At 37.2% G+C, this 22,066-nt stretch overlaps 1 protein-coding gene across 2 annotated transcripts in view; it reads right to left on the bottom strand.

Moving 5' to 3' along the window:
- The window catches only part of LOC126760570 (uncharacterized), a 439,995-nt gene that overhangs the window by 417,803 nt on the left and 126 nt on the right, over positions 1-22,066 (bottom strand). The gene's annotated exons all lie outside the window — the stretch shown is intronic.

Here is a 22,066-nt window from a genome sequence, read left to right as displayed (position 1 = left end):
AAAATAAAAAAAAATGGAAAAAAAGTTGTCAAATCTTACCCCCCCTTAAATGGCATTTTTTTGGAATTTCCACGGTATAATGACTACAGTGGATGTAATCTCGTAAGTATTTATTACTACTTTTTTATATTGAGTGTTTCGTTCACTTCATTTTAGTTAAACTTTCAACCTCTGCGAAATATAATTTTCTTTCTTTCACATTAGATCGAAATAGACTTTGAAAGCTTATACCCAGGCAAAGGGAACTTTTTATTCTTACAATTGGAAGGTCTCTATAAAAAAATATTGGATATATTTGAAAAAGAAATAAACGACTGTCCTTGCAGAGAATTGTACTTAAAACATTTATACAACAAAGAAATTTCAAATGGTAAGTATATGGTTTTAATGTTATTAAGAAAATTTTTATCAAATAAATAGCTTTATAGATACAAAATATTGCATTACTACAATTCTTCTTCATGCTTTGCTACCACCTACACGTCTTAATAAAATCGATAAACTTACAATAGCCGATGCTCAAAATGACTTTGTCACTATTGTTGCAACACCAAATGATATTCAGCCCAATGTTATGGAAATAATTAATCGTTTTGCTGAAAGAAAAATGTCAACCTAGAATTATCGCCGTCGGAACGGACATTACACGTATTTCCGAATTTTATATTTTTCGCGATGGCATTAAATAGAAGTGCTGCTTCTACATGAAGTGCGTTGATATTATTATAAAAGTATCGCATGTTTTTAATACTGAATACTCATAAAGAAGCAAACAAGTATGGGCATTTTTAGAGCAATTTTTTTTTAACTAAAATCGGAGGTATTTTCATCCGTGGCAAACCTTTTAAGCAAACTAGTATAATAAGTTTTACTTACATACCTACACCTGTCTACTTTTTACGAAAAATGCCACTACTACTTTGCTTCATTTGTACAAGAACTTATCGAACACCGAATGACCTGATGAAACATTTGAAATCAGATCATGGCGTCCCGACAATTTATGAATTTATTTGTAAGGAAGAAAGATGTAATCAAATCTTCAATAATATATATAGATTTCAGCATCATCTAACAAAGCACACTAGAAATAACTTTAATTGATCAATTACTTTTACCCAATTACAATGATACATCTTTAAGTAACCTCCAATTGTTAATTAAACAGCATAACGATACATGCCAAAGTTTACTTAAAGAATACTTAGAACCAAAATATCATAATCTGGTGCATTATCCATCTATAATAAAAAAGTTAGGACCTTTAAAATATTTATGGTCATTTAGATTCGAGGCTGTACACCAACTTCACAAGCAATATGCAAGAAACATTACCTCTAGAACGAATATTTCATTGACTTTAGCTATAAAATCCTCACTGAGATTCGTTAATTATATAATAAAAAAAGATTTTTTCCAACAAGAATACACAATTAAAAATACTGAAAATATTAAATCCGAAAATAGAGCCTACTTAACTTCTTTAGTTCCAGATTTGAATTTATATAAAACAACAACTGAAATCTTTTTTCAAGGCATTACATTTCATATTGTTGATATAGTCACAGTCTCTCAAAGTGCCGATATATGTAAATGTTATAGTATGAAATCCATTGAAACTTTAAAGATATCTCTTTGGAAATATCAATAAGGATATCTTCGCAATAATACACGATGTCTCTTTGGAAATATCAGTAAGGGTTTCTTCACAATAATATACGATGTCTCTTTGGAAATATTAAAAAAATTTTCTCTGCAAATATATGAAGAACTTCTTGTTAGCAAAAATCTATAGAGATATCAGTTTATTTTTGTTCTATTTTATTAGGTACTTTTCGCTCTGTGAAGGCGAGCTAAAATGAGAAAGCGAAACACTCCCTTCGCAGGGTTGTGCGCTGGGTTTGGGACCAGCCACGTAAAAAACGTACCCAATGAAAAAGGAGCCTTGGATGAGAAACCCCCATTTTGATTATTTAACCCGGCTATAATCGCGTAAGCAGTGTCTACGCCAGTAAAGAAGAAGAAGGTTTGCCATTTCATCATGGAAAGATATATGAACCAACAACGAGTCGAAATTATTAAAATTTACTACCAAAACTCGCAGGTCAGTGGCCTCAACTTTAAGAGCGCTACAACCAATTTATGTTCGTCATAATCGTCCTGTCAGATCAACAATTGAGCGTTTAGTGGAAAAATTTGAATCCATAGACAAAGAATGCCCGTAATGCCAGAATGTTGTTGGCGCTAGCGCATCAATTGAGGAAGACCCAAAACAATCTTTTACACGTCGTTCTCTAGCTTTGGGCATCTCTGTGACGTCGTTATGGTGAATATGGCGAAAAGATCATGGCCTACATCCTTACAAGCTAAAATTGATGCAAGAACTGAAGCCGCTTGACCACCAGAATTGTCGTATGTTCGGGAATTGGGCTGAGCAACAACTTGAAAATTATCCGGATCTTCATCGAAAAATCATCTTCAGTGATGAGGCTCATTTCTGGCTAAATGGCTTCATCAATAAGCAAAATATGCATTATTGCTCAGGCAACCATCCACACGTAACCCATGAGTCACCATTGCATACCGAAAAAAGGTTAGCCTACGTATAGAAGTTTCCAAAGGTCATCTTCGCGGTAACCCAACAATTTTTTTTTGTATACCAATTATTAAAGTTACATAAGAAAGACAATTTGGAATCAATATACGGCTTTCGCAAGACTCGTACTTTTAGTAATTAACGCGAACTAGCTAATAGAATCGAAAGAGTCTCAATACCTCACCCCACCTGAGGCTATCGGATACTTATACTTATACTTATACTTATACTTATACTTATACTTATACTTATACTTATACTTATACTTATACTTATACTTATACTTATACTTATACTTATACTTATACTTATACTTATACTTATACTTATACTTATACTTATACTTATACTTATACTTATACTTATACTTATACTTATACTTATACTTATACTTATACTTATACTTATACTTATACTTATACTTATACTTATACTTATACTTATACTTATACTTATACTTATACTTATACTTATACTTATACTTATACTTATACTTATACTTATACTTATACTTATACTTATACTTATACTTATACTTATACTTATACTTATACTTATACTTATACTTATACTTATACTTATACTTATACTTTTAAGTACAATGTGGCTAAACTACCAGCCTTTGTGTTGGAGCTCGGTTTTGCAGTAGACCTCTTACAGTTTACAAACGCCATAAATGCAATTTTTAAAAATGTTATAAAAAAAAATTTCTGGGTGAAATTTTAGGCACTAGGAAAAATTTGCCACCTAGATATAAAAGTTTCCATGATAAACATTTTCTCGTTAAAAAAATTAATAGTGATTTTAGCTATATTGCCTTCCTATCGGTGTCAGGTTCGACACGGATTTTTTCTTTGCGCTGAAATGTTGCAACATCCTATGACATGATTTTTTGTATGCGGATGTATTTTCACTAGATTGCCAATTGGTTGGCCATTTCAGAACAACCAAATTGAAAGTTGCCAACAGCAAAAAGCAAAGCGAACAAAAAATATATATTTTAGTGTTGCTTCCTTTATTTTGCATAATTTATAGTTGGTGGTATACCCTGCATTTTACTCAGGCTTTTAGCTAACTGCTGGTGGACAAAAAACTTGGACAACAACAGCACTTTTTATATGCGGGTTAAAATGGTTGGCAATTTTCCGCATGACTTTTCTAACGAAAAAGTAAAATAAGCGAGCGAACTGATAACAGGTGTGAAGCAAACAAAGAAAAATTAAAAGTAAAACGGGTTTTGTTTACTTCCAGCTAAATTTTCTATATTTTAGCTATTTTTAAACAACTAAATACTGTCAGGTTTTCAGAAAAAGCAATTATTTTTTATGCAGCGGCAGTGCCTAGGCACGATAAGTAGTAAACTATTGAAGGGTTTAGTGTATACATTAATGTTTTTAATTTTTAACATTCTGGTTTTTACGATAAAGATTTAGAAAAGAGCGTACATTTGAACATATTTTTAAGAACAATTTCTACCGTCGAGACAAATGGGTTGTTCCACTAATTTATTATCCGATCAAGAAATAGTTCATTTAAACTATGCGCTCAAACCACAACTTTTTTAATTTTCGTATGAATCTTGGTCTTCATATGTTAATTAGTGTGTGTCATCCTTTTTTTTTCGACGCGAAAAGTTTGTCTTAAATTTAACAATGGAAAGAATTGAACAACGAGTTTTCTTGAAATTTTGTGTTTTGGAACCACGTCCACGAAATCGTTGAATATGTAGCAGAGGTGTTTTGTGGAGTCAATGGTGTTTAATCACGAGCACAAGCGTTGAAGTGGAACAAAACATTCAGAGAAGATCGTGAATGAAAGTTTGCCTCATGAGGGTTGTTCATTCCCAACTGTTAATGTTTTAATATCGAAAAAGTTAAAGAAACAGTGACTGAAAATCACTGTGTTCGCATCCGAGAGATAGCAGTTCATCTCAACATCTCTACTGAATTGATCTGTACATTTTGCATAATGTTTAGGTTATCAAGCGTGTCAGTGCTAGACATGTACCAAAGAAGTTGAATCTTTTGCAAAAACGACATCGAGTAGAGATCCCAAAAGAAATGCTTGACAGCGTAGCTGAGAACCGCCAACCACCAAAGTCATCATTGCTAATGACGACACATGGGTGTATGAATATGCTGTCGAAACTATCCAACAATATAGCGAATTGTGCCTGAAACTAAGCCGAAACCGAGAAAACTAAAATTGGCTAAAGGCACAGAAGGCTATCACTGCCGAGACTTATAATAAGAGAATGGAAAATAAAATTAGGTCTTGTAATATTTGTATTAGTGCTTTTATAAATATTTGTTTGACTACTGTTGTTCGTAGAAATAATAATTTTGTTAAGATAACGGTTGTTTAATGAAGATAGATATGACGCTGTGCAAGCTAACTCCGCAAAATAATAATTGTTTGACTAATTAGTTTATAAATAAAGTTTAGTTCTAAAGTAGCAATTTTATTCTACTAACTTGTAATCGAAATTTTGTTAAGATAACCGTTTGTAACATAAGCAATAAATTAAGTTACAAAACTGTAATTTTATCTATCCAATCAAACTAATCAAGATAGATATGACGCACTTTTTCACATGCTGTGACAATAACCACGCCTACTCCCCATATAACGGTTATATTGAATACTACTAAAATAAATGTGCTCCAAGCATTAAATTTCACAACCACGATGATGGGGTTAAGCCTTATAGTAGATAGAGTAAAATAGGACAATGGGCGAGGCAGCGATCACCTTTAGGGAAACTCCAATATCTCAGAAACTACGCTACCAATTTCAAACAAATTTGGTGTAATATCATACAAGCGATGTTTCTCACACTTTTGGAAAATAAAATTAGAAAATAGATAGTTTGGTGATAACTCTTACTTCCCCTAGCCCCAATATATCTATTATAAATATTTTCGAACTTCCAAGTGACTATATACCGCATATATCGGTCTTTTAATTAACCAAAATTTATAAAGTGCCATAACTAAGCACTAAATTAAGATGTATATGTAGATGACCACTAATAATCCTCAGAACCTTTCTGTCTCTTTTCGAACTTCCGATGATTTCTACCGCATATGTGAGTTATCTTCATAAAATGAAGCGTGTTTCTCTAATAACGGTACAAATAATATAATTAACAGGCCTTATGTACCTGAAGGTACTGGCTTTAGGGGACCGTGTCAGTGTGAATTTAAAAAAAAAATTGATTTTTATTGCATTAAGGATTCACTGTAATAGACATTCTCTCAAATTTTGAAATCGAATTTCAAATTATTACGGTCGCTGCAGTGTTTCTTGTAGAAAGGGAACAAGGTGGGCAACACTGCAACTCCAGTCTTTAAACGTGTTTTTCTCAGAATGGCGTTTTTCAAAACAGTTTCCACTTTCAAAGGAAGAGTTTTGAAGATATATGTATAGTTCCAATTTGGAGTGAACATTTTTAAAGTTCGCTTTTCCGCTATGGAAGCTTTTATTTACTTTTTTTGAAAGCTACCTATTTTTTTCTTCGATTAATTCGATACTGTTTGTTGAAACCTCCGCCGTTTAGTCAATTTTCCAAAAAAAAAAGCTTCCAGAGCGCGATAGCGACTTTTCTACATATTAAAAATAATTTTGAAAGTTTTGTTTTAGAACAAAATTACGGTCATTTCAACAACTATTATACACCCAATAAATAAACATTTATTTAATTATAATCTATTTATTTAGTCAAGGAAAAAAGTCTACATACACCCCCAATTTTGATGTACCAGAAAATTAGGAGCGATGTTTGAAAAAGAAATTTATATCAACGTTTAAGACACTAATAAAAAATATTATTTGTAGGAAAGAAAATATATTAAAAAATATAAAATAGAAATTATTAAGGAAAATCATAATAATAATAAGCGGGAAAAAGTCTACATACAGCATGGCAACTCTTAACATCAAACAGAATATTAAAAGAAAAGAAAGCCTAATAACAGTTATCATTGATATCCATATTTTAAATTACAAGCAATGCAATTATTTAAGTAAACCAAGCGATAATTGTAGTGGAGTTCATGTTACTTTTGTCAATGAAAATGGACAATCGAAAAGAAATACACGTTTCAGTTAGAAATATTGTGGTTAATCTCTGAAAAGAAAACAAATCGTATGGAGAAATTGCTAAGGCCGTGAAACTAAATCGTGCTACTGTACAAACGATCATTAGAAATTATAATAATACCAATAGTACCGAAAATAAGCCCTGAACTGGTAGACCTAAGAAACTTTCTAGGCGCGATGTTAGTAGTATTATTAAACTAGTCAACCAGGATCCAAAAATAATTGCCCCAAAATTAGCGGAACACAACGAAAAATGTTCCAATATAAATGTTACTCCCGATATACAGCTCCCGATATGTGATAGGAGGACCTCGATGAACATGGTCGACTTTATATCGAAAATATCGTTTTTTTGTCAGATGTCTTAATGGAATTACAGAGTAAGTTTTCCGATTAATAATTTGACTTTGTGTCTAAAACATCTTTCATTTGTTCAGTGGATTCGCAAGACTCCATATATCTAATTTAATGATTCCGATCTTTTGATTGGGAAGATGGAGCCATTTATAGAGGTACACACGAGTGAGAAAGTTCCGATTATGATGGAGCGGACTTTCCATTGCTCGATCATGAAGAACAACAAAGCGGCGGGGGCTGACGGATTGCCGGCCGAACTATTCATATATGGCGGCGGAAAACAGATAAAGAGCATGCATCAGCATCTTTGTACAAGTAGAATATGGTCGTGTGAAAGCATGCCCGACGATTAAAATTTAGGTGGACCCTGCCCGATCCACGAAACGGGAGACCCCAAAATCTGCGCCAACTATGGTGGGATAAGTCTCCTCAACATCGTATATAAGGTTTTATAGAGCAAACTGTGTGAAAGATTAAAGCCCACCGTCAACAAACTGATTGGATCGCATCAGTGTGGCTTTAGGCCTAGAAAACCAACAATTGACCAGATAATCACTTTGCGCAAAGTATTGGGAAAGACCAGTAAAAAGAGAATCGACACACACCACCTCTTCGTATATTTCAAAACTGCTATTGACAGCACGAAAAGGAGCTGCCTTTATGCCGCGATGTCTGAATTTGGTATCCCCGCAAAACTAATACGGCTGTGTAAACTGACGTTGAGTAACACCAAAAGCTCCGTCAGGATCGGGAAGGACCTCTTCGAGCCGTTCGATACCAAACGAGGTTTCAGACAAGGCGATTCCCTATCGTGCGACTTTTTCAACCTGCTTTTGGAGAAAATAGTTCGAGCTGCAGAACTAAATAGAGAAGGTACCATCTTCTATAAGAGTGTACAGCTGCTGGCGTATGCCGATGATATCGATATCATCGGCCTCAACACCCGCGCCGTTAGTTCTGCTTTCTCCAGGCTGGACAAGGAAGCACAGGAAATGGGTCTGGCAGTGAACGAGGGCAAAACGAAATATCTCCTGTCATCAAACAAACAGTCGTCGCACTCGCGAAGGCTCTCACGTCACTGTTGACAGTCATAACTTTGAAGTTGTAGATAATTTCGTCTATTTAGGAACCAGCATAAACACCACCAACAATGTCAACCTAGAAATCCAACGCAGGATAACTCTTGCCAACAGGTGCTACTTCGGACTGAGTAGGCAATTGAGAAGCAAAGTCCTCTCTCGACGAACAAAAACCAAACTCTATAAGTCGCTCATAATTCCCGTCCTTCTATATGGTGCAGAGGCTTGGGCGATAACAACAACCGATGAGTCGACGTTACGAGTTTTCGAGAGAAAAATTCTGCGAAAGATTTATGGTCCTTTGCGTATTGGCCACGGCGAATATCGCATTCTGGAACGATGAGCTGTACGAGATATACGACGACATTGACATAGTTCAGCGAATTAAAAGACAGCGGCTACGCTGGCTAGGTCATGTTGTCCGGATGGATGCAAACACTCCAGCTCTGAAAGCATTCGGCGCAGTACCCGCCGGAGGAGGCAGAGGAAGAGGAAGACCTCAACTCCGTTGGAAGGACCAAGTGGAGAAGGACCTGGCTTCGCTTGGAATATCCAATTGGCGCCACGCAGCGAAAAGAAGAAACGAATGGCGCGCTGTTGTTAACTCGGCTATAATCGCGTAAGCGGTGTCTACGCCAATTAAGAAGAAGAAGATGGCCGTTCAAAAGTTTGGAGAAAACCAAATACTGCACTTGATCCAAAGAATATTATACTCACAGTTAAACATGGTGGCGGTAACGTTATGGTTTGGGGTGCCATTGCGTCGTCTGGAGTGGGTCGTTTGGTTTTTGTCGAGGGTAATATGGACCGTTATCAATACAAAACCATATTGGAAAAAAACCGGAAGCCATCTGTTGACAACTTGGGTTTGGGAAATCAATGGATTTTCCAACGAGATAACGACCCGAAGCATACTGCGCACGTTGTTCGAGACTGGCTTCTATACTATGCTCCAAGGCAGCTGAATTCACCACGTCAGTCATCAAATTTAAACCCAACGGAACACATTTGGGATGTTTTGCAAAATCAGTATGAAAATTTCCCATTAGCAGCCGCGAAACATTAAAAAACGCCCATATTCGTGCTTGGGCCGAAATAACACCCAATATAACGGAGCATTTGGTGTCATCATTGCCTTATCGTCTTCAAGCTGTCATTGATGCCCAAGCTGGACCGACCAAATACTAAAAGATAACAAATCATCATTTTATTTATAATTTTTTTTTTAGAATACTAAGTTTTTGTCGCTGTATGTATACTTTTTTCCCATGAATTTTTAATGCTTTTGTTATTGTTGGCTTTATTATGTAAGTGTATTCCTTTCTTATTTTTAAAAAAAAACTAACAGAAAAGTGCCTTAAATATTGACATAATTTTTTTTTTCATTTTCTTCGCAAACTCCATAAAACTCATGAATTAAGGCGTGTATGTAGACTTTTTTCCTTGACTGTATATTAAACAAGTAAGGAAGGGGTAAGTTCGGGTGTCACCGAACATTTAATACTCTCGCATGATATTTGGTAAAGTTTTATTCCGCTATCATCATTGGTTCCTAATGTATATACCCGTATTATACAGAAAAGGCATCAGATGGAATTCAAAATAGCGTTATATTGGAAGAAGGCGTGGTTGTGAACCGATTTCACCCATATTTCGTACATGTCATCAGGGTGTTAAGAAAATATTATATACCGAATTTTATTGAAATCGGTCTAGTAGTTCCTGAGATATGGTTTTTGGTCCATAAGTGGGCGAGGCCACGCCCATTTTCAATTTTTAAAAAAAGCCTGGGTGCAGCTTCCTTCTTCAATTTCTTTCGTAAAATTTAGTGTTTCTGACGTTTTTTGTTAGTCCGTTAACGCACTTTTAGTGATTTTCAACATAACCTTTGTATGGGAGGTGGGCGTGGTTATTATCCGATTTCTTTCAGTTTTGAACTGTATATGGAAATCCCTGAAGAAAACGACTCTGTAGAGTTTGGTTGACATAGCTATAGCAGTTTCTGAGATACGTACAAAAAACTTAGTAGGGGGCGTGGCCGCGCCCACTTTTCCAAAAAAATTACGTCCAAATATGCTCCTCCCTAATGCGATCCCTTGTGCCAAATTTCACTTTAATATCTTTATTTATGGCTTAGTTATGACACTTTATAGGTTTTCGGTTTCCGCCATTTTGTGGGCGTGGCAGTTGGCCGATTTTGCCCATCTTCGAACTTAACCTTCTTATGGAGCCAAGGAATACGTGTACCAAGTTTCATCATGATATCTCAATTTTTACTCAAGTTACAGCTTGCACGGACGGACGGACAGACGGGCGGACAGAGGGACGGACGGACAGACAGACATCCGGATTTCGACTCTACTCGTCACCCTGATCACTTTGGTATATATAACCCTATATCTGACTCTTTTAGTTTTAGGACTTACAAACAACCGTTATGTGAACAAAACTATAATACTCTCCTTAGCAACATTGTTGCGAGAGTATAAAAACCGGACCGGTTAGTTAACTTAAACATAAAAAAATCACGAAAATCAGTGAATTTTCGGAGGGTCACACCGAGACGATCCCTTAATACTTGCAAGTTGCAAGACAAAAGACTTGTTTTCGAAATAAGGCTGCATTATACATATCCATCAAATCTGAGGGAATGAAAATATATTTTAAATCGAAGTAGGTTTCTTATATGTAAAAGCAGCGGAAGATATATGTTAGCAGCGCCATCTATGTACAAATACATAAACGAGCTTCCAACGAATTGTTTAATGAGTTCAACTAATTTAGTCGCAGTAGTGAAACAAAGAAACAACAATAAAGTACCAAATGTTTTGTATTTTCCGGCGAATCGTGCTTATTATGAGAACCTGCAGTACAACAAAAAAAAATATGAAAATCGATCAAATTGCAGTCAAGTGATTGGCATGCAAGCGGATATATATTATACATTTACTTATCTATGTATGCACATAAGTATATATACAAGTATATATTTAGTAACAGCGAGTAAATGTATATACAATCTTTGTACCAAAGAGAAGATGTTTATATTTGTATGTATGTACTCGTATTTATGTATCTTGCGAAAGTATCGAAACGATAAGCCAACTATAAACTGCGTTATTATCGGCATTCCGTTACATGCGCCGTTATGATTTTTCATTAAAATTTACCAATCTCAATCTTGTAACACTTCATTTCATTCCGTTATTCCGTTCTACTTCACTACTTGCAGCTCAACTGTGTTTACGCGCTCTCAGCCAGTCAACGCTACTCAACTTGCTGCCGCGCGACCGTTTGCTGTGGCAAGTAAGTGCTTACATGCCATTTACCATACAACTTGTATGTATATATTTATTAAATTATATATAACATAGATATGCACGTTATTTAAAATTATATAAGCTTGCATATTTTTATTTATTTTATTTGTGTGTGTGTTGGAAATTTTATTTTCATTTCTGTTGCTTCCGTCGCTCGCATCTTTTTTCCGAAAAAATAAAATTATACAAATTTATATACATTAATGTTTCCTAATTACTTTTAATTACGTTTCCTTCCGGCTTGCCGTTTGCATGGCAGCACGACGACAACGACAACGACGACGACTTTGCCGGCATAAGCCGCTCGGCATAAGGCTAGAAAGGGCTGAAAGTCAGAAATTCATAAATTCAGAAATTTTCCGCTCAAGCCGTTTGCTTTTGCTTCCTTCATGCCACACTGACAGCAGCTGCCACTGCAAGCCAGCCATGCTCTGTGGCAAGTTATGCGGCAAGCTTTGTCGCTTTGTGGGCACACGCTTTCATGCCGTACATCACCGCCGCCCCGTACCCGTCGCCGTCGAGCCCTTGGCCCTCTTTTAGTCGTTGTTTGCCGATGCATGCGTGCCCGTCACAGCAAGTCAAATTAGCTCAAGTCAACGGCAACAAATATAAGTGGCAGAAGACTGCGTCGTCCATTCAATCGAGTGCGCTCTATGTGGCAGTCAGCGCGTTGCGGGCCCAAGCGAGGCGAGCAGCCGCACACAAACACTCGCAGAGGTGAGCGCACAGCGCCTGGCTGAATGACTGAATGAGTGAATGGGCTGACAGTGCTGTTGCCATTTGAATACATTTTCATTTCGCTTTTTTTGTTGCTGTTGCACGAAAGTGTTTTGTATACATTTGTGCTTCTGCGTACATGTGTGTGTGTGTTTACTTTGCGTACAGGTTTTATTGGCTCTTGCCAACTGCGTGCGCGAGACACACGCATAAATTATGTAGACACTTGTCTGAACTCAACGTTCGCTCCGGCTCATGCCGAATTTATAAGAATCTGCTTTGCATACATGTACGTGTGTGTGTGTGTGTGTGTGTGTATTTTATGTATGTATGTGTGAAGGTAGCTCTGTTTGCGCGCGCCAACGTGGCTATGTTTCAAAAACCTAAACATGTGTAGTCGTATGCATAAAAATTCACTTGAAATTTGTGCCGCCACTGTATACACACACACATACATGCAAAAGCATATACAACCGTACATGCGCACACATACTTGTAGGGGCACATAAATGGGCTTACGCTTGACATACGCGAAAAACTTTACCTTCAAAACGAGGGAGAGACCTTTAAAATTACAGCAACAGCAACAAAAATAAATACGCTGCAACAACAACAATAAATATAAACAATAGCTAACAACCGAAAACGCAGCAAGGAAAAATTACGAGCTTGGAAACCAAAATAATGTAAATGTAAATAAAATGTGAACGTTAGACTTTGTATGTATGTACATATGTATGTATGTGTGTGTATATATTTGCGCGCAACAGCAATAAAACTTTGTGAATGCGGAGAAGAAAAGGCAAATTTTTATGCGAAGGAAATTATTAGCGCGACGCATTGGGTTCAAAACACGCAAAGGCAACCAGAGCGCTGCAACAACAGCAATAACACTAAAATAACAACAAATAAATATTGACAGTGGCAAAAAAGCGCTACAACAACAAAAACATAGTAATGATAGAGCGAACAAAAACGACAGCAACAAAATAATGATAGTTGCAACAACTACACACAACAATAATAACGGCAGCACCGCTAGTAACAACAGGAAAAAACATAAATTCGCCATAATACCCTTCACAGTTGCATTGCTTATAACATTAAAGGGTATAAAAGTATGTTTATATCGATTTTGATGAGTCAGTTTGTATGACAGCTATATGTTGTTGTGGTCTGATTTAAAAAAATATAAATGTAGATTGTAGCGTTGCTTATAAAAATAATTTTTGCCAAATTTCGTCAAGATATCTTGCCTAATAAAAAAGTTTTCCATACAAGGACTTGATATTGAGCGACCAGTTTGTATGGCAGCTATATGCTATAGTAGTCCGATATCGACGGTTTTGACTAATTAGCAGTTTATTGGGGTGAAAATGACATGTGCTAAATTTCAGATCAATATCTCAAAACCTAAGGGGCTAATTCGTTTACACATACATACATATACCGACGGAGATGACTACATCGACTCATTCCCTCACGGTGTTTATTTATATATATATATACATTAAAGAGTCTCCGACGTTGCCTTCTTGGTGTTACAAATTGCATGGCAAACTTAATATACCCTGTACAGGGTATAACAACCATTACCAACAAGTGTAACTGCCTCCACAGGCATGACAACAACAAGACCGCAAATCAACGGCGGCACTCGCCGTGGCAGCGTGCCCTGCAAATTAGAGTGTGGCGCGTCAAGGCAAGGCAATACAAAACAGCAATAACAGCAACAACAACAACTATATTTAAGTGTATATGAAAAGAAAGTGTAAGGGCAAAAAACGACAACTAAAAGTCGCTCATCCGCCATGGCGACCCAGCTGTTTGGGTGCGTTTACACGCCAACAATCAATTGTATGCAAGTACTTATGTATGGATGTGTGCACACACAAGTATTTTTATATAGAGATAGCAGTATATAACTATGTGTGAGTGGTGTGTGTGCGCCTGCAAGGCGAAACCTTGTCATTCAGGCTTCACAGCAGGCGGCTGTCGACTGCGCGCATAGAGGCTAAGAGTTAAACGTAAAGCATAGCGAAGACATGGGTGGGGGCGAGTAGTGGGGCGAAGATAACAAAGCTGCAAGAATAATAAATGTATGTATGGTAAACAAGGAGGCTAGTTATTGCTGATGGCGCTGTGAAGTGAGTAAAAGTGAAGAGGCCTTTGGGCTGGCGAGCACAAGTATAGGGAGCCATAGCGTAATACAGTGGACGTACACACACACACAAACACATAGATACATACGCATTTAGTTAGAAGTGAGTCGAAGTGGGTTGAAGTGGGCATTGCAAGCGTCGTTGCTTTTATTAAGCGCGGTAACGCGTCGGCAACTTGGCGGCTGTGCTGAAAAATGCTTGGACAGCACTTTGAATTGGCAATTTATTTTGCTTTTTATTTTGCAGTTATTCGTCTTTTTTCTCATTTTGCTTCTTATTTGTTGTTGCCTGTGCTTCCTTCACCAGGTTCCCTAGCCGCCAAATACAATTACTCGTTATTTTCGTACCGCTATTCGCAGTCTTTGGTGTAATTCCACATAGTAGAATGTGGTTTTTTCTAGAAGTGAAGCCAGTAATGTTTGAAGCAATAAAAAATTTTACGATTTTATTGAGATTAGAAACCATATTTAATTTATTTTTAACTTTGATAGGTGAAAATTAGGCATCAGAAATGCGAAAACTCAGCTCTACACCTGTTGCATTGCTTTCAAAAAAAGCAAAGTTAGAACTGTTATCAATCAACGGTACTTTTTGCATTTTAAATATATTTTTGTAATATTCGTTCATATCAATATTTTTTTTAAATTATATAAAGTCGGTTTGGAAAATTATTTTTATTTATTTTAAAGTAGAAAATATGTGAAAATAATCATAAATTCAGGACCAATTCACTTTTGCTCGATATGACCACCTTTTGCCTTAACTATGGCCTTGAGACGGTCAAAAAACGAATCGCAAGCTGTCCGAATGTGACTTGCCGGTATTTTGGCCCACTCACGGACAATGGCTTTCTTCAGCATCTCGAGACTGGTGTATTTTTACTTCGGACCTTGCTCTCCAAAATGGCCCAGAGAGAATAATCCATTGGATTCGCATCTGGTGAATTCGAGAGCCATTGTGTGGTCGTAATGAAGTTCGGAACGTTGTTTTTCAACCATTCTTGGTTCACTCGCGCTTTGTGAGACGGTGCTGAGTCTTGTTGAAACGTCCATGGTTTGCAACCGAAATATTTGTTTGCCCACGGCTTCAAAGCAACCTCCAGAACACTTTTCCGATAATATGTCGCATTTACTTTGACGCCAGGCTCGATGAAAACAATTGGAGAGCGCCCATCTGCGGTGACAGCGGCCCAAACCATTATTTGTGGCGGGTGCTGCCTCCTGGTGGCCAATCGATGACTTAGATTCTCGTATGAACGGTCGGTCAAGTAAACCCTATCGTTTTGAGAGTTTACGAATTGCTCAATTGGAAAAATTTTTTCGTCAGAAAACACAATGTTCGGAATTTGACCGCTTTCGGCCAAGCGAAGCAACTGCTTCGCTCTCTAAAGTCTTACTTGTTGCTGCTTCGGTGTGAGATCATGGGCCTTGTGGAACTTGTAAGGCTTGACCTTGAGCTCATTTTTCAATATGCGTCGGATGCTGCGGTCGGATATTTTCAGTTCTTTAGCCATTTGATTGGCACTTCGTCGTGGACTTCGCTCAAGTCGCTTCTTCACTTTCCGAACCATCTCACGTGACGTTGGAGTCTTTTGATGACCACCTCCATGGCGTTTTGCGATGCTACCAGTATCATTGTAACGTGTGATGGTGCGATAAACAAAAACTTTATTTACATTAAGGTGTTTGAGGTCACGAACAATTGCTGGCTGTTTGAATTCCAGCGCTGATCACTTTTTTTGCGTTCACTTTTGGCAAAACGCTTTTGTACACTTGTGAACAATACTCCGAACTGTCATTCAGCAAATTTATAAACAGATCATTCCAGTGCTGCACACAGCTGCGCGAACGGTCTGAAGTTTGTTACACTTCGAGTGCCGGACCCTGTACATTAATGAAAAGTTTCTTGAATGTATTATTGGTTAAATTCGCTTAAAACATAAGATAAATATAAACTTGTTTTCTGCCGAAAATATGTAGTTTCAGCCGAAAGGTGTTTCAATTCGCACATTCTAGTCCACGATCACACTGTTGGGAGTCAAGTTTGTTATATTCATTTATAGTCAGCTCTATGGGAAAACGGAAGTGATATTAATTTGCAAATTTAATGTTATTACTCGCTATTGATTTATTTGCATACTAGTCGCTTTAGGCTATAAACAAAGTGCAAAGTTGAGCAAATTTAATTACACGTTTATAATCAGCACTAATTGTTGCAATGCCTTTTCTCTTCCCACTACAATATATCCCTTGTTATTATCCGACAAATGAGGGCACTTTCATTTAGACACATTTTTACTGACACCAATGAGAATTTTTGATTAGAAACGATATCATCTGATCAAATTTTATCCGGACTGCCTCCTTAAAAATGTGCGCGTAAACCGAATCGATAAACCAAAAGGGTTTTAGAGCGAAATTTACCATGGCAAACAAGTTTCAAGCATTATGTTTCCAATGAAATTACTGTTACGGAATCGTTGAAAATGTTGCAGAAGTGTTTCAAAGAGTTATAGTCTATCTAGTGTTCACGAACACAAGTGTTTATGTGACACAAAGCATTCAGTGAAGATCGTGAAATCAGCGAAAACTTGCCCCGTCCATCTACCGCCGTTAATGAAGATGAAATCGTTGTGTTAGTATCAGAAAGATATTAGATGATCTCGAAATTTCTTCGAAATTCACTCAACACACTTTGGTTATAAAGCGTGACTGAAGTGAATATTTTGCAAAAATAATAGCCAGCATAGATCGCAAAGGATATGCTTGTCAACATACAAGGGTCCACACAATCATTAAACGCATCACTATTCTTGGTGATACGTGAGTTTGTAAGTATGATATCAAACCTGACCAACAAACTAGTGAATGGCTCCCCAAAAATGAGGCGATAATAAACAAACCCAACCTCGTTGATAGCATTGAAGACCATCCCAACCATGGCATGGAAGTGACCATTCACTCAGATAGCAGAGCGGTGATACTAACCTTGAGTCATTAACAGTGCTTTCATGGTTGGTCGAGGAGTGCCTAACCTCACTATCAATAACATCGAGTGTCTTTGTGATAAGACTGAAAGATTGCCAGGCTATAGCGGAATTGCAGGAAATTACATACAATGCTGATGAGCTAGCAAGGAAAGGCACTCTCCTTACATTTTTATATCACAATGTGAAAATGGGCGAAATCGGACTGCAACCACGCCGAACTTCATTTAAATTCCACTTCATTCGTTCAGTTTCCAGTACATAGGAAAGGGATATAAAGGGATCAAACTTTGCATGAATAATGTCTTTAGTGTGTGCCACATTATGACCAAAAACTGTTGAAATCCAATAAAACCTGTTCAAGCCCCTAGATACCGAATATTTAGACCTTAGTTCCTATAGTTGACTTTTGATCGAAAATGTAGGTCAATGCGTCATATATATAAATTAAAATATAAATGAAAGGATAATCACTCTTTTATAATGGTATATCTGTATGTCAAAAATGGGTTGAATCGGACCAATGCTTCCCTTAGCCCTTATATACTTAATACAAATATTTTCGAACTTCAAGGTGACTTTGTACCGCATATATCGGCCAATATGTCAGTTATCCCAATGAAAATAGTAGAGAAACTAGGAGAGTAACAATACATCTTTGTGTCTAAGATAACTAAGATAACTAATATCCCTATATAACTAATATCAGGATTTTCGAACGTCCGGCTGACCTTACTCTATATGATTGGTTTTGCACCTTAAAGTATTTCCCTGGCTTTGATTCTTGCAAGAATATAAAATATTCGGTTTCACCCGAACTTAGCGTTTCCTTACTTGTTTATTAATATGTACCTCCAACTTTGGTAAATGTCTTTATTTGAAGAATTTTTATAAAGTAACGGATGATCCAAGTAGAGGTACTGTTTTCAATAGCCTTTTTTCGACAGATCACGCATGAGTCGAGTCAAGCTGTCATGTTATTTTTGTTCAGTATTGTTTGGCATTTCCTCATGGAAAGACTTACACCTGAACAACGTTTACAAATTCAACTTCATTACGAAAATTCACGTTCTGTAAAGATTGTGTTCCGAACGCTTCGCTCAACTTATGGCCAACAAAATCGGTCTACTGAGCATACTATTCGCAATACCATCACCCATCTTGAGACCCATCATTCATTATTGGATAATATTTGACCGAATAGACTACGTCCAACACGCAGTGAAGATCATGAATAGTCGATAGTCGGTCTGACGTATGGACCGACTTGGACTTGTTTTGAGCCAAATTTTGTTCATAGATGAGATCCATTTCTGGCTGAATGGGTATGTAAACAAGCAAAATTGCCGCATTTGTAATGAAGAGCAACCTGAAGAGATTCAAGAGCTGTCGTTTCATCCAGAAAAAATAACGATTTGGTGTGGTTTGTGGGCTAATTTCAACCGCCCATATTTCTTCAAAAATGATGCCCTGAGAACGTAACCGGCAATGGCGACCGTTATCGCACCATGATAACCGACTATTTGATGCCTGAAATAGAAGCTCGTGATCTCGGCGACATTTGGTTTCAACAAGACGATGCCACTTCCCGCACATTGCATCAAACAATGGATTTATAGATTGAACACTTCGGTGGGCAGATAATTTCACGTTTTGGGCCGGTCGATTGGTCACCAAATTGTGTGATAACACACCGTCAAACTTTTTCAAGTCTAAAGACTCTGCGGACAATCCCGCGTCGATTCAGGTTTTGGTGCAAAACATCACGCGTGTCATTCGCCAGTTGCCAGTCGAAATGCTTGAACGAGTCTGCGAAAATTGAATTCAAAGGAAGGACCATCTGAAACGTAGCCGCGGCCAATAATTGAAAAATGATTTAAAAAAATAAATGCCAAAGAATGTTTTTAGGTGTGATAATAAACATTCCACGTTAAATTTGAATTTCTATGTTTTTTCTTTAGAAAAGCTGAGAGCCTCGAAAAAATCTCCCTTTAGTTTTAATCCTTAATTATAAGCCTAAAAGGATGAGGCCACATTTAATGCCATTAATCCTCTAAACTAAAACACCCAAATAGCCGCAGTTAGCTGGCATTTATTTTTTATTTTTTATTATTTCTTTTTTTTTATTTGAATCACTTCTCTTAAGTAAAATGACGGTCTCTAATGAGCGTTGAGAAACTGCAGTTTAATTGGAGTTGCTTTCAAAAGTAAATAAATAATAAAATAAACCGCTATAATCCCATTTATCCCCTTAAAGCGCTTGGCATATCCCTTATATACTCCTGATTTGACTGAAAAATGTCCATTTTCATTTAAATGGCTGCTTTTTTCATTTCTTGATCTGCTTAGATTTTTCAATTTTGCTTCTGCCATTCATACACACACATACATATATATACATATATATATGTGGCTGTGTGTCGTTGTGTCGGTGTGTATCGTGTCATTATTTTTGCGCTTATTTCATTCTTGCGCCTGGCACTTGAACTAAATATTTCAACGTCTGCTGTTATATGCGACGGTGATTTAATTTTTCATTCTTTTTGGCACAGATTAAAAGAGGCGGCGGCGACTGCGAATGCCGCTGCGGCTGCTGTTGCCATTGCTCACGTTGTAGTTGTAGTGCTGGCTGTTGTTGTTGCTGCTGTTGTGGTTGTTGTGCTCATTTATTTTCGCATCAACTTTTCCCCACTAAATTTGTTAAAGTATGCCGAACAATTTTCTTTTACTTAAATTTTTATTTTTTTTTATTATTATTTTTTTTTTATTTTGTTGTTTTCGCCTTTTCGCCATTTTTTTGTCATTTATATTTTCGTGGTAGACGCTTGAGATGATATTTTTTTCAAGTGGACAAATTTTTCATACATTTCAGCTGAAATATTTTTTGTTTTCTCTTCGTGATTTTTTGTTTGTTTTTGTTGCTGCTTTTGCTTTTCCGTTACCTCTTATTAGCGTTTAGATAATTTTGGTTTTTATGGGGGAAAATTCGCGCTACCTTTACAAATTGTTTTCGCTTTCGCTTTATTGGGGATTTTCTTGTTGCTGCGTTGCTCGCGTATTATTTCGTATTACTTTTTTGCGTTTTTTGTTGTTTTTGCCAGTGCCTTTCAGTTTGTCAACCAAAACGAAAGTGGACGCGTACACAGCGAAATAATCGAGCACGAAATCAAATAAAATATAATGGAAAATTTAATGAAAACAAATTTGCAGCGCTTTACTCGCAGACGCCACTTATATATTGTTGTTGTTGTTGTTTTTTTAGTTGAAGAACATCATGTAAATGGGTTTGCATAATTATATAGAAGCAACAATATGCAAATGCATGGAAATGCAGAGACGCTCATGCCTCCATGCTAGTATACACTTGTATGTATGTATGGGTATGTATGTATTGGTATGTTTTGTACGTAATTTGTGATCAGCAAGGGTAAAATGAACTCGAAAATACATTAAAAATTAAAAATTGAAAGGGAAATTAAATAAAGGCATAATATGTGCTATGTGCGTATGTATGTATGTGTGTTAGTCAATATATACATATATAAGCCGTCCGTTGCCAAAGCTATTTACAAAGCGTAGTACACAGGATCCGACATGCCATAACGGTATTGCTGTCAGTGCCACAATTGAAACGTTTACAAGCAACGCATACACACACACAGACACGTACAACGCATGTGCTTCAAGTGTGTGAGTGCGACACGCTGCGGAGTGCGGTAGGGGGCAAATGGAGCGCTGTGTATTTAGGATTCGTCGCAATGCGTTGCGCTTGGCGTGTGTGCAGCCTTGGTTTCATTCAAAAGTATTTGCAATGCGCACACTTGCGCTCAAACACACACACACATATACTCCCAAGTATGTCTATATATGTATATATGTATAGTACTTTGCTCGAAAGTCCTTTCATTGCGAGACAAAAAATCGAAAAATAAAAGAAATAATCAAACACTAAAAAGCTTTTAACAGCAACGCAACGCTAGTTTAGCGGACTCCCTCAACTCCGCGTACCATGCGCCCACCAACCGCACACTTGGTCTGCGCCCGCCACTTGCTGGTCATTCACATCAGCCAACACTTGCGAATTCCTACGAAAATAAGTGTATATGCCGTTATCTGCAGTGAGACAGCTTTTGCGCTTGCCGCCGACGCCATCGACACCAGCGCTACTTCATTACCGTTAAAAAATTTAGTGAACGCATTAAAATTCTGTAGGCTATGCGCGTCCGCCGTCCAACTGTAGCGAGTGCATGGAGCCACTTAGCGTTGTTGCGCGTCGTCGCGCGCCCGCAGCACAGACACACGCGGCGAATTCCGTTTTAGAACACAAACACACATACACATACACGTGCGCGGCGCGCAGCGACACGCAGCACTTGCTGATATTTATATGCTTGTATTGGCGCGAGTGTGTGCGTGTGTGTGTGTGCGTGTCTGCAGTTTATTCGCGCTTACGTACACAATGAAATCATGAAATCACGAAATCTACGCTGAAACACTTTAATTTCTATAAATATTTTTTTGCTGGTTTTCCCTGCAGCGAATCAGCTGCTGCGTTTATTCACACGAGTTTTGCGATTTCCTTTATTTTTCACTTTTAATTTTCTTTCCATACACTCAGCTGTCGCAGTTTCTTTAGCGTAGCTGGCGTTTCTTCAAGCACACACTTACACAAACACAGACACGTATATGTATATTTCTTACATATGTATATATATATATATATATATTTCTAAATATTCCACCACATA

Source organism: Bactrocera neohumeralis, chromosome 5, assembly GCF_024586455.1.
Source record: "Bactrocera neohumeralis isolate Rockhampton chromosome 5, APGP_CSIRO_Bneo_wtdbg2-racon-allhic-juicebox.fasta_v2, whole genome shotgun sequence".
Taxonomy (NCBI): domain Eukaryota; kingdom Metazoa; phylum Arthropoda; class Insecta; order Diptera; family Tephritidae; genus Bactrocera; species Bactrocera neohumeralis.
The sequence above is the reverse complement of the archived record's forward strand: the minus strand, read 5'-3'. Positions and strand labels throughout refer to the sequence as shown.